Here is a 13,528-nt window from a genome sequence, read left to right on the forward strand (position 1 = left end):
GGAAAAAATTCAGTAAGAGAAAATTTGAAACACTTGGGACCAAAAAAGTTTTTGATACAGTCAGTAGGTACACAATGGACGTATAATGAAGAGCTTTAACAAGGGCCACGGAAAGTACCTTCAGACGGTGTTGTTCTGCGAGTCCCTGGTCACTATAACAACAACCCCCAGCAGCAAGGACTGAGCTGTAGGGATAGAGATGACCTCGTAAGGTATACCAGCAGTCAAGTATAATGCTCTCTCTCTCTCTCTCTCTCTCTCTCTCTCTCTCTCTCTCTCTCTCTCTCTCTCTCTCTCTCTCTCTCTCTCTCTCTCTCTCTCTCTCTCTCTCTCTCTACTGAAGATAAAATAAAATAAAAAGTATACCAGACCAACCCGGTTACTACATATATGCCAGAATGAGACTTGAGACTTGCACCATAAAAAAGACTTGTATAAAGAGGGCACTTACAGGGATGGTTAATTGTGGACTTGGCGACTTGTATAAAGAAGGCATTTACGGGATGGTTGACTGTAGACTTGGCGGCGGGGTTCGAGGGGGGAAAAAATGCAGTCGTTAGGCAAGGCAGTAGAGCATAAGTATACCTTAACTACTTATACTTGGTTCACCCTACTTGCCGTTGACTTTGCGAGTTTTGCCCTAACAGTTTGGTGTGGGACCTTGACCTTACCTAACCTGCATACCTTGCGGTGATTTCGCGGGTTTACCCTTGTGAATGTCTGGTGAAGTCTTCGTGGGTCTTCACCCCCGCGACCCGGACTGGGCCCAGCTTGCTAGAATTGGTCGGTGGTCGACCAAGCTGTTGGAAGCTGCATCTTCAGGCCCACATAGCCCCCACAGCCTGGCTGGTGTGGTCTACTTTGTAGGTACTTGTCCAGTGCACTCTTGAACTTCATCGTGCATCCCATCCTGTTTGTGATGTTAGACAGCAAGGTGTTAAGTCGTCTTTGGACCCCGGATGTTTAGGGAGTTCTGTCATTTTGTGCACATGGCGCCTTTGGAATACAGAGGCAGTATTTTGCAATGTAATCCAAGCCCGTCGTGCCAGTAGGATTTTATTCTCGAACGGGAGTTTGGGCACCATGCTTTCTTGAATTTTGCGGGTGTAGACGAAGATATACCTTAACCCATTTGCTCTTTAGGGAGTGTAGCCTCATGGATTTCAGTCATTCTCAGTAATTTGGTACCTTTACCACATAAATCCTGGCTGTGAAGATCTTTAAACGCTTTCTTAGTCCGCAGTTTTGTATCGCATGTAGGTTGATGTTAGGACGCAACAATATTCGATTCGTGAAAGAACTGTTGCCTTGAGTAATGTCACCATTGGTTCGTGTTTGCGTCAGTATCAGACATAAGGAGAGGAACGGGAGGGGTGCAAGTACAGTGACATGGCGGAGAAATGAGATTTTTACTTTGGAGGGCATGGTCTGGGGACTTCACCTCATGTGGAGGGCATGGTCTGGGGACTTCACCTCATGTGGAGGGCATGGTCTGGGGACTTCACCTCATGTGGAGGGCATGGTCTGGGGACTTCACCTCATGTGGAGGGCATGGTCTGGGGACTTCACCTCATGTGGAGGGCATGGTCTGGGGACTTCACCTCATGTGGAGGGCATGGTCTGGGGACTTCACCTCATGTGGAGGGCATGGTCTGGGGACTTCACCTCATGTGGAGGGCATGGTCTGGGGACTTCACCTCATGTGGAGGGCATGGTCTGGGGACTTCACCTCATGTGGAGGGCATGGTCTGGGGACTTCACCTCATGTGGAGGGCATGGTCTGGGGACTTCACCTCATGTGGAGGGCATGGTCTGGGGACTTCACCTCATGTGGAGGGCATGGTCTGGGGACTTCACCTCATGTGGAGGGCATGGTCTGGGGACTTCACCTCATGTGGAGGGCATGGTCTGGGGACTTCACCTCATGTGGAGGGCATGGTCTGGGGACTTCACCTCATGTGGAGGGCATGGTCTGGGGACTTCACCTCATGTGGAGGGCATGGTCTGGGGACTTCACCTCATGTGGAGGGCATGGTCTGGGGACTTCACCTCATGTGGAGGGCATGGTCTGGGGACTTCACCTCATGTGGAGGGCATGGTCTGGGGACTTCACCTCATGTGGAGGGCATGGTCTGGGGACTTCACCTCATGTGGAGGGCATGGTCTGGGGACTTCACCTCATGTGGAGGGCATGGTCTGGGGACTTCACCTCATGTGGTGGGCATGGTCTGGGGACTTCACCTCATGTGGAGGGCATGGTCTGGGGACTTCACCTCATGTGGAGGGCATGGTCTGGGGACTTCACCTCATGTGGAGGGCATGGTCTGGGGACTTCACCTCATGTGGAGGGCATGGTCTGGGGACTTCACCTCATGTGGTGGGCATGGTCTGGGGACTTCACCTCATGTGGAGGGCATGGTCTGGGGACTTCACCTCATGTGGAGGGCATGGTCTGGGGACTTCACCTCATGTGGAGGGCATGGTCTGGGGACTTCACCTCATGTGGAGGGCATGGTCTGGGGACTTCACCTCATGTGGTGGGCATGGTCTGGGGACTTCACCTCATGTGGAGGGCATGGTCTGGGGACTTCACCTCATGTGGTGGGCATGGTCTGGGGACTTCACCTCATGTGGAGGGCATGGTCTGGGGACTTCACCTCATGTGGAGGGCATGGTCTGGGGACTTCACCTCATGTGGAGGGCATGGTCTGGGGACTTCACCTCATGTGGAGGGCATGGTCTGGGGACTTCACCTCATGTGGAGGGCATGGTCTGGGGACTTCACCTCATGTGGAGGGCATGGTCTGGGGACTTCACCTCATGTGGAGGGCATGGTCTGGGGACTTCACCTCATGTGGTGGGCATGGTCTGGGGACTTCACCTCATGTGGAGGGCATGGTCTGGGGACTTCACCTCATGTGGTGGGCATGGTCTGGGGACTTCACCTCATGTGGAGGGCATGGTCTGGGGACTTCACCTCATGTGGTGGGCATGGTCTGGGGACTTCACCTCATGTGGAGGGCATGGTCTGGGGACTTCACCTCATGTGGAGGGCATGGTCTGGGGACTTCACCTCATGTGGAGGGCATGGTCTGGGGACTTCACCTCATGTGGAGGGCATGGTCTGGGGACTTCACCTCATGTGGAGGGCATGGTCTGGGGACTTCACCTCATGTGGTGGGCATGGTCTGGGGACTTCACCTCATGTGGAGGGCATGGTCTGGGGACTTCACCTCATGTGGTGGGCATGGTCTGGGGACTTCACCTCATGTGGAGGGCATGGTCTGGGGACTTCACCTCATGTGGAGGGCATGGTCTGGGGACTTCACCTCATGTGGAGGGCATGGTCTGGGGACTTCACCTCATGTGGAGGGCATGGTCTGGGGACTTCACCTCATGTGGAGGGCATGGTCTGGGGACTTCACCTCATGTGGTGGGCATGGTCTGGGGACTTCACCTCATGTGTTGGGCATGGTCTGGGGACTTCACCTCATGTGGAGGGCATGGTCTGGGGACTTCACCTCATGTGGTGGGCATGGTCTGGGGACTTCACCTCATATGGAGGGCATGGTCTGGGGACTTCACCTCATATGGAGGGCATGGTCTGGGGACTTCACCTCATGTGGTGGGCATGGTCTGGGGACTTCACCTCATGTGGTGGGCATGGTCTGGGGACTTCACCTCATGTGGAGGGCATGGTCTGGGGACTTCACCTCATGTGGAGGGCATGGTCTGGGGACTTCACCTCATGTGGAGGGCATGGTCTGGGGACTTCACCTCATTTGGAGGGCATGGTCTGGGGACTTCACCTCATGTGGAGGGCATGGTCTGGGGACTTCACCTCATGTGGAGGGCATGGTCTGGGGACTTCACCTCATGTGGAGGGCATGGTCTTGGGACTTCACCTCATTTGGAGGGCATGGTCTGGGAACTTCACCTCATGTGTACGTAACGATGGTTTTGTAGGCCTTCAGCCACCACGACTCTGTCTGGAGGACCAAGATGCTGTGTCTCTACATTAGTGTCTGGCTGTTTGAGTCGGATTCCCGAAGGACTTACGTAAGCTCACACATCCTGGCCGGCCCAGCCAGCACACCTAGTCGGCACTTGGGGCAGGTTCTTTTTAATACATCCACTGAATAGCCCATACGTTTTTCTAATGGCTGGAGGCAGTGTTTTAACAGTTTTAGGCCCCGTAAGTGTACGGTATTTTTTCATAGCGTAATTATTGCACTTTTGGTTTTACTGGCCGTCTTTTGTGATCCTCCATGCCTCTCAGGTCGTGCCAAAGGTAGGAGGAGGAGGAGAGGCAGACAGTGGAAAAGGTGGACAGATGTAAAAAGACTGATTAGGGCTTAGGATAATTCAGATGGAGATGTTAGAGAAGTGGTATGTAATCGAATGCAAATGAATCGTATACACTGTAGAGGTGCTGTAAATGGACATGTTGGTTTTACTTCTCCGCGAATCAAGCTAGTGTGAAGGCTGAAAGAGTGAGAATTGCTTATGTGAGCTTGTGTTTCACTGTAACACACTGTGCATGGATTGAGGGTAAGTATGACTGATTTTCAGAGGCTGTTTGTACCGATGAAAAATGGGATTGAATTAACTGATGATAGAACAAGTATGCTGTATGTCTTATATCTGTGTTGTAGAGAGTACTGCCTGGATGTGTACAGGTTGTACCTGGAAGAGAACAAGTGTACATATATTTTTGGTTAGCGAGGTTATGGAGTACAGTATGGGCGGTGGCCTTAAGCAGCTTACCATAGCAATTGGTGTTCAGCTTGGCCCAGACCCAGGTGTAGAGCCGGACACAAGCCTTCAGAATCAACGTCAGGGGGAAATAAGTTCTGCCATTTGTTTGTCCAGTGTGGGCCCGGCTGGCGATCTGAGGCGAGATGGCTCGGTGTAAACCCTTGCCTCGCCGGCCGTCGGTGCGTGACGCCGTTGTAGTCATGACAACCCACACCGTTAATCCCTTTAATCACCTCAGGATTAGACCTTTGGCATTATCTGGAATCAACGATATGGAAATTATTATAAGACCTAAACATATGCACAGTGACAAAAGTATGAGTGTATGTATTGTTAAGTTGCCTTGATGTAGACTTGGATTAGCACAACAGAAATATATTAGAGATGCAGAACTGGGATAGTCCTGCAGACTTGGTGCATATAGTGATGCCATATGATACATGACCAGTGTATTGGTGGAGAAGACCTGCGTTAAGGAAGCGACAAAAGAGATGCGTGACGCCTCTCTCCAGGCCCAAGTGAGCGGCCAAGCTTGTGGTTCAGGTTCTTAGGTTGTGTAGCGAGATGTGGCGGCTCCCAGGCCTCTTTAGCAGAGGCTTAATGAACTGCTTTTTTTTCTCTAGCTACACATTTAAGGAGTTCGGGAGTTCAGTTGCTATAAGTATATCTTCTGTAAACAGTTTAACTCCCCCACATGATCTAGTGTTGTCGCTTATGTACAGGTTGTAATTTGGGATCCACACCTCATTATGCACATTGTGTGTGTGTGTTTCAGTGAAGGCGGCAAATACTGCATTTGACTAAGTAAAGCCACGTGACTTTTATGAATGAGATTTTTGTTTGAGTATTTACTGTTATTTTAGTCCCAGTATTTTGTCATATATGAAGGACACTGCATGTCTTGTCACTGTGTTGTTTATGGGGTTACTCTTCTGGTGAACTTGGCAGAGATCTTTCAGTTGCCTCACCATTCTGAAGAGGGAAGCCAGTGTCATTCCCTGCTCTGGCAGTTCTTCCCTGCCTCCATGTGTCTGTCCCTCATAAAGGACTTGTATTGTGACGAGCACGAGGGTTATGCCTCACTGTCCCTGATAATGAGGTGGTTCTCACAGTATACTCGTTCAAGCACCTGCTGAATCTCAAGTGATTGTCTGCACAATTCTGGATGGTACAGTCTGCATCATCCCTCCCCATACCGGCATGTACCTTTCTTCAAGCAGTTGAAACATTTTCTAAGATGGTTAGATTTACATTTTCCTCATAACACTACGCCAGTCCTGCCATACATGTAATTTCCCTTAGTGTTGTATCTAGGGACTTTGTCCATCCCTCGGATTTGTTGTTCATTCTCAGCGTCGTGTCTCATGCTCTCCGTGTGTGTGTGTGTGTGTGTGTGTGTGTGTGTGTGTGTGTGTGTGTGTGTGTGTGTGTGTGGCCAGGCCTGAGAGAGTTTCGTGGCTTCCACTTTCTTCCTCCCCCACTCCCTCCCTGCTTGAGTCAGTGTCAACGTCCCCTTCTACCCCCACATCTGTGCTAGGAGTTACCCGGCCTCCACTCTCTCTCCCTCTCCTAACCATACCTAAAGTCATTGTCCCTGTATCTCCGTAATCATGTCTGTGCTTGTCGTTTCCTGGCTTCCACTCTCTCCTCTATACCTAAATGCAAGTACAAGTAGTTGGAGTACTGAGCTTTTACTTTTGAGGTACTGGAGATGGCATGGTTTATAATAACTGGATTGCGTCAGTCAGCTAAAAGTGCTATACCTATCTCCCAATTTTTCCCGTTATTCCCATTTTTTTTCTTCTATTCAATCTGGTGTCATGGTCACATTTTCTTTGTATTCCAGAGCCTCAACAACATCCTGTCATAGTTGTCGGGCAAGTGAGAGAGTCACAGACATCCTTTCCGTGGTAACCATGCTGTCTTGGGTTACGTAGTTCATTCTGTTCCATGAATACCGTCACCTTGCCTCTTTAGGACTCTTTCTAACATTTTGATATTGTGCCATGTTAGTGCTACGGTTGATGGTCTGTTAGGACCGCTTTGTTTCCAGCTCTGTGGATTGTGGCGATGAGTCAGTTTCAAACTTTCGGTGAGGTCACGTTAAGGTGCCAGACGGAGCTTGTGTGCCCGCCCACGACTAGGTAAGAGTCCAGGGGTTCCCAACCTGGGGTACATGTACCCCCAGGGGTACATTTGCACTTCTCAAGGGGTACATACATAGGGGTGTGAGAGTATAACCATGGTGTACGCTGCTGTACAGTGTACACCATGAATTGTGTTGAACATAAGCAATATAGAACACCCTCTTTTCAAATCAGTATAGAATCATTATATAGTATCTTACAAATTTCATAATAGAATGATATAAAATCAATATGATTTTATCAATCTTTGATCCTTCATTTTTTTGGGGTACATGGGAACACCGTCAGAATACACAAGGGATGCAGAGAAACAAAAAGGTTGGGAACCTCTGAGGTAGACCACGCAACACTCGGTTAAGCTGCTGCGTCACATGATTAGTGTGTGGCCGTTGGCAACTCAAGGGTGGGCCGTTTTGATAACTGCTTCTTTCCCTACACTTTGAAGCTCTGGCACTCTCTACCTTCTCATGTTTTCCAAATAACCATGACCTGGCACATTTCAGAAGACAGGTTTTTCACTGCCTGCAAAATTCGTAAACACTTTCCCTTGACTTTTCTTTTCCATAATTCTATATCAATTAAGGCTTGGCCTTGATGTGGACTTTTGTCCGTGACTGGAGTTTTCAGCATAAAAAAAAAGACCATGGAAGACACGAGGTAAACCTTAGGTAAGGTGTGCGTAAGGGAAAACATAGTGTGTATCCAGTATGGTGTTGTGACTTACATTGTGGAGGATCATGATGATAAGTTGTACAATTGTTTTTGTAGAACTACACAGTAGGGATATATTAAACGCATCTATATTACCATTATGATTACATATTACTTACTCTTTTTCTCTCTCTACAGGTACGAGGGTCGTGGCCGTCTGTGTTTCAGTAGCTCCTAGCAGGGTTAAGTGAGTAGCTGTTAGCAAGGTTATGAGAATAGCCGCTAGGAAGGGTATGCGAATAGCAGTTAGCAAGTTATGCGAGATCACGGTGTTAGGCATATGTGAATAGCTCTTCATATGCTGCTTGCATGCAGGATTTTGTGAGTTGCTGGTTACAAAAGTGTCAGTAGCTTTTCTCAAGGGTTATTTAAGTAGCTGATAGCAAGGTCGGGTGTGTTTAGCTGTTAGCAAGTTAAGATTATTATCCCCTAGCAAGGTTACATGTTGCTGCCAAAGTTGTATGCACACGTCCTGGCTTCGGAGGCCAGTGTTCGTGAAAGGAGCACTCCAAACATGAACTGTCAAGTGAAAAAGATTGATGAAGATAACTAACTTTCTCCATATGGGAAGAGTTACAGATCCGAAGTAGCAGCAGCTCGGTCAACAAAGGAATGAAGCTTGTCGAATGATTTGGAAAACATTGGTTATAAACTGAAATTATCGAAAAGCACTTAAAAAAAATGAATACCTGCATCAAGCTCAGGGTTCTACAAAGTGTACCAGAGCAGCCAAGCTGTGGGTACCATGTAGGCCAGCGAGCTGCGGCTTCCAGCAGCCGACCTTGTCTTCAGTAAACAAAACAAGGCAGCAGTTGCCTCTTCCAAAAGCATGGTAGACTTGATGATATGGTCATTAATATGATTAATGAGACCCCAGACATACACGAATCCAGCTCACACCCTCCAGTCACCTTGAATGGACAGTCACCTCCACTGAACCAAAGACCAACCATTTTCGGTATTACTTAATGAGACACACACGTCATGCTCTCCCCACACCAATAAACATCCACACAAAGCGCCACATACATTAGAAGCCCTCGGAACACTAACTGGCACCAGATTTGGACCAGAAGTGGAATCCCAGAGCGTCCTCAACAGACAATTTATCCGCTCCATTCTAAACTATGCCTCACCTGCCTGGTCTTCCACCTACGCTTAGATCAATCACTGGCAAATAGAGAACCACATGTGCTCTGCACATACACAGTGAAACAGAGACTCCTAATACAAGCTTACGTCAACCTGCTAGGCTCTCAGTTCTGTACGGCAGCACAGGAACCCTCCCACCCAAACCGCTCTATGAGTGACCATCAGCCTCCAGGCTGAAATGAATAGCCAACCCCTGCCTCACACTTCAGCCACCTCTACTCACAGATCGTCTCGCCCCCAGCAAACGTAACACTAGACAAAATACATGCACGCTGAAACCAGCCGACAAGCGCTGAACAACAGCCCCACTCAGTCTTACACGACAGAAACCAACACTTCCCAGACAAACACGAGTAAAACTTTCCCCAGGTTCTGGACATCACTCGAACCAATGTTATTGCAAACTGAGTCAGCACCTCCCAGGACCTTTCATACTTACGATGCAACAGCTGCAATGAAGACACCGTATACTTTACTACTAAACGTACATGCCTCGCACTCTCCCTACTTGGATACGCGTACAGCATCACTACACTTTATGACCTAATGGTCCTGAGCACTGCGGTGATTTCATAAAGGACTCGTGTAGTAGGTAGTAGGTAGTCTTTCTCTCATACCTGCTCACCGTCGCCGGCGTTAGCGCCAGGAACAGACAGAATAGTGGCCTCATTCGCTCACACTCACTCTAGGTGCGTGAGAGTAGCATTCGCGGGAGTGAGTGTACTGCGCAAGAAAAAGGGGATATATATATATATATATATATATATATATATATATATATATATATATATATATATATATCAAGATGAAATCGCGGTTCATTAGTTCATACAGTTTCATTTAACGTAATTTTTGTATACATGTGACACAACATGTTTCACGGAGACAGTCGGCCTCATTAGGTGCCAAGAATTCGTAAAGTTTTATAAAATCCCAACACTACCTCCACAGAATGGCTGAGAAAAGACGGATTTTTTGTGGTGGTGTTGAGATTTAAAAAACTATATGAATTGTTGGCATCTAATGAGGCGGATTGTCTCCGTGAAACATGTTGTGTCACTGTATAGAAAAATTACGTCGAAGAGAGTTATATGAACTGCTGAATTGCGGCTAGACCTTCATAACTATAATCACGGACTCGTGTGATCAACATATATATATATATATATATATATATATATATATATATATATATATATATATATTTTTTTTTTTTTTTTTTTTTTTTTTTTTTTTTTTTTTTTTTTATACTTTGTCGCTGTCTCCCGCGTTTGCGAGGTAGCGCAAGGAAACAGACGAAAGAAATGGCCCAACCCCCCCCATACACATGTACATACACACGTCCACACACGCAAATATACATACCTACACAGCTTTCCATGGTTTACCCCAGACGCTTCACATGCCTTGATTCAATCCACTGACAGCACGTCAACCCCTGTATACCACATCGCTCCAATTCACTCTATTCCTTGCCCTCCTTTCACCCTCCTGCATGTTCAGGCCCCGATCACACAAAATCCTTTTCACTCCATCTTTCCACCTCCAATTTGGTCTCCCTCTTCTCCTCGTTCCCTCCACCTCCGACACATATATCCTCTTGGTCAATCTTTCCTCACTCATCCTCTCCATGTGCCCAAACCATTTCAAAACACCCTCTTCTGCTCTCTCAACCACGCTCTTTTTATTTCCACACATCTCTCTTACCCTTACGTTACTTACTCGATCAAACCACCCCACACCACACATTGTCCTCAAACATCTCATTTCCAGCACATCCATCCTCCTGCGCACAACTCTATCCATAGCCCACGCCTCGCAACCATACAACATTGTTGGAACTACTATTCCTTCAAACATACCCATTTTTGCTTTCCGGGATAATGTTCTCGACTTCCACACATTTTTCAAGGCTCCCAAAATTTTCGCCCCCTCCCCCACCCTATGATCCACTTCCGCTTCCATGGTTCCATCCGCTGACAGATCCACTCCCAGATATCTAAAACACTTCACTTCCTCCAGCCTCTCACCATTCAAACTCACCTCCCAATTGACTTGACCCTCAACCCTACTGTACCTAATAACCTTGCTCTTATTGACATTTACTCTTAACTTTCTTCTTCCACACACTTTACCAAACTCCGTCACCAGCTTCTGCAGTTTCTCACATGAATCCGCCACCAGCGCTGTATCATCAGCGAACAACAACTGACTCACTTCCCAAGCTCTCTCATCCCCAACAGACTTCATACTTGCCCCTCTTTCCAAAACTCTTGCATTTACCTCCCTAACAACCCCATCCATAAACAAATTAAACAACCATGGAGACATCACACACCCCTGCCGCAAACCTACATTCACTGAGAACCAATCACGCGCGACATTTGAAACCTTTGCCAAGTCTCCGCCGCTCCCGGGTTGGTCTGTTTACCCTGTGATATATATATATCTTTGTCGAATCTCTGAAATGTTATGTGATTTTGAAGAAATAAATCGAGACGGTTTTATTTCACCTTTAGTGCCACTGGACCAGGAATATTTTTCGAACAGCTCGGGGTGTTGCCAGGGGGGGGAAGTAGAAAGGTTCTCTTACTTTCTGATTTGGAAAAAAAAAAAAAGTGTCTGGTGATCTTTTACAGCCCTTATTATTGTAGTAAAAGAACTAGATTTCTGGGAACGACCGAAAGCATTCTACTGGTCCGACAGGCGTGGTAGACTGTAAAATAGTGCCTCTGAAATCCAAGGGTGCGCTATATACAAGATGAGACAACTTAAAACATCCGGGGCCCAAGACTCTTGTGCACCTTGCCATCTACCACCAGAAGCAGCCTGGGACGCACGGTAGAGAAGTTCAGGAGTGCACCGGACAAGTACATACAAAGTATACCAGGCCAGCCAGGCTGTGGGGGCTATGTGGGCCTGAAGGCTGCGGCTTCCAGTACCTTGGTCGACCAACAAACCCATTCCAGCAACATGAGCCCAGCCCGGGCTGTGGTGAACAAAATGAGTAGAGTTGTTGGCAACACCCAACCCCAGACAAGGCTTAAACTTGAAAGCCAGCTGGTGTCAACAACAGGTATATTTTACTTATCATAAACGTGAAGCCGTCACGAAAACAGGTATGGTGACTTGATTCTTTTATGTAGCCCTAGAGGAAGAAATGTGAAATGAACATATATATAGAGAGAGAATAAATCAGATTGAGCAACTCCCTCGCCTTCCCACCTATGGGTCATAGATCAGGATGGGAAACATCTGGAAAACACACAGGAGAATGAAACGGATGATAACGAAAGAAGAAACAGATTATTGATTCATTAGAGAGGATATAAAGGAGGAATGTATAAAGGGTGAAAAACCAAAAGAGTATATATATATATATATATATATATATATATATATATATATATATTTCTTTCTTTTTTCTTTCTTTCAAACTATTCGCCATTTCCCGCATTAGCGAGGTAGCGTTAAGAACAGAGAACTGGGCCTTTAAGGGAATATCCTCACCTGGCCCCCTTCTCTATTCCTTCTTTTGGAAAATTAAAAAAAAATAATGAGAGGGGAGGATTTCCAGCCCCCCACTCCCTCCCCTTTTAGTCGCCTTCTACGACACGCAGGGAATACGTGGGAAGTATTCTTTCTCCCCTATCCCCAGGGATAATATCCCCAGGGATAGATAATATATATATATATATATATATATATATATATATATATATATATATATTATTTATTTATTTAATTATACTTTGTCGCCGTCTCCTGCGTTAGCGAGGAAGCGTCAGGAAACAGACGAAAGAATAGCCCAACCCACCCACATAAACATGTATATACATAGACGTACACACGTTCAACATATATATATATATATATATATATATATATATATATGTACATAATTCATACTTGCTGCCTTTATTCATTCCTGTCGCCACCCCGCCACACATGAAATGACAACTCCCCTGCACGCGCACGAGGTACTGCTAGGAAAAGACAACAAAGGCCACATTCGTTCACGCTCAGTCTCTAGCTGTCATGTATGATGCACCGAAACCACAGCTCCCTTTCCACGTTCAGGCCCCATAAAAAACTTTCCATGGTTTACCCCAGACGCTTCACATGCCCTGGTTCAATCCATTATCAGCAAGTCGAACCCGGTATACCACATCGTTCCAATTCTCTCTCTCTCTCTCTCTCTCTCTCTCTCTCTCTCTCTCTCTCTCTCTCTCTCTCTCTCTCTCTCTATATATATATATATATATATATATATATATCCCTGGGGATAGGGGATTAAGAATACTTCCCACGTATTCCCTGCGTGTCGTAGAAGGCGACTAAAAGGGGAGGGAGCGGGGGGCTGGAAATCCTCCCCTCTCGTTTTTTTTTTTTTTTTCTTTCTTTTTTTTTTTTTTAATTTTCCAAAAGAAGGAACAGAGAATTGGGCCAGGTGAGGGTATTCCCTCAAGGGCCCAGTCCTCTGTTCTTAATGCTACCTCGCTAACGCGGGAAATGGCGAATAGTTTAAAAGAAAGAAATATATATATATATATATATATATATATATATATATATATATATATATATATATATATATATATATGTAAGATCATATAACAAAAAGATGCACAACTTCTACTTTGCTTTTAAGGAATGTTGTACCCAGTGTATCCCCCTGCTGACTGTAATACCATGACGTCACGGAGACATCACGAAATGTTGTCGTGGTGACATGGAAACCTGTGTTGTCTGCTGCACTT

The 13,528-nt window shown here is 46.6% G+C and overlaps 1 protein-coding gene across 18 annotated transcripts in view; it reads left to right on the forward strand.

Annotated features, from left to right (window-relative positions):
• Positions 1-13,528, forward strand: part of Mbs (Myosin binding subunit) — a 414,505-nt gene that overhangs the window by 111,330 nt on the left and 289,647 nt on the right. Inside the window, exon 2 of one of the 18 annotated variants that reach the window (XM_071665294.1) lies at positions 7,755-7,803. The exons of the other annotated variants lie outside the window; for them this stretch is intronic. The gene's annotated coding sequence lies outside the window, so the exon portion shown is untranslated. The remainder of the gene's footprint in view (positions 1-7,754; positions 7,804-13,528) is intronic. 18 annotated transcript variants of the gene reach the window in all.

This window comes from Panulirus ornatus, chromosome 1 (assembly GCF_036320965.1).
Source record: "Panulirus ornatus isolate Po-2019 chromosome 1, ASM3632096v1, whole genome shotgun sequence".
NCBI classification, from domain to species: domain Eukaryota; kingdom Metazoa; phylum Arthropoda; class Malacostraca; order Decapoda; family Palinuridae; genus Panulirus; species Panulirus ornatus.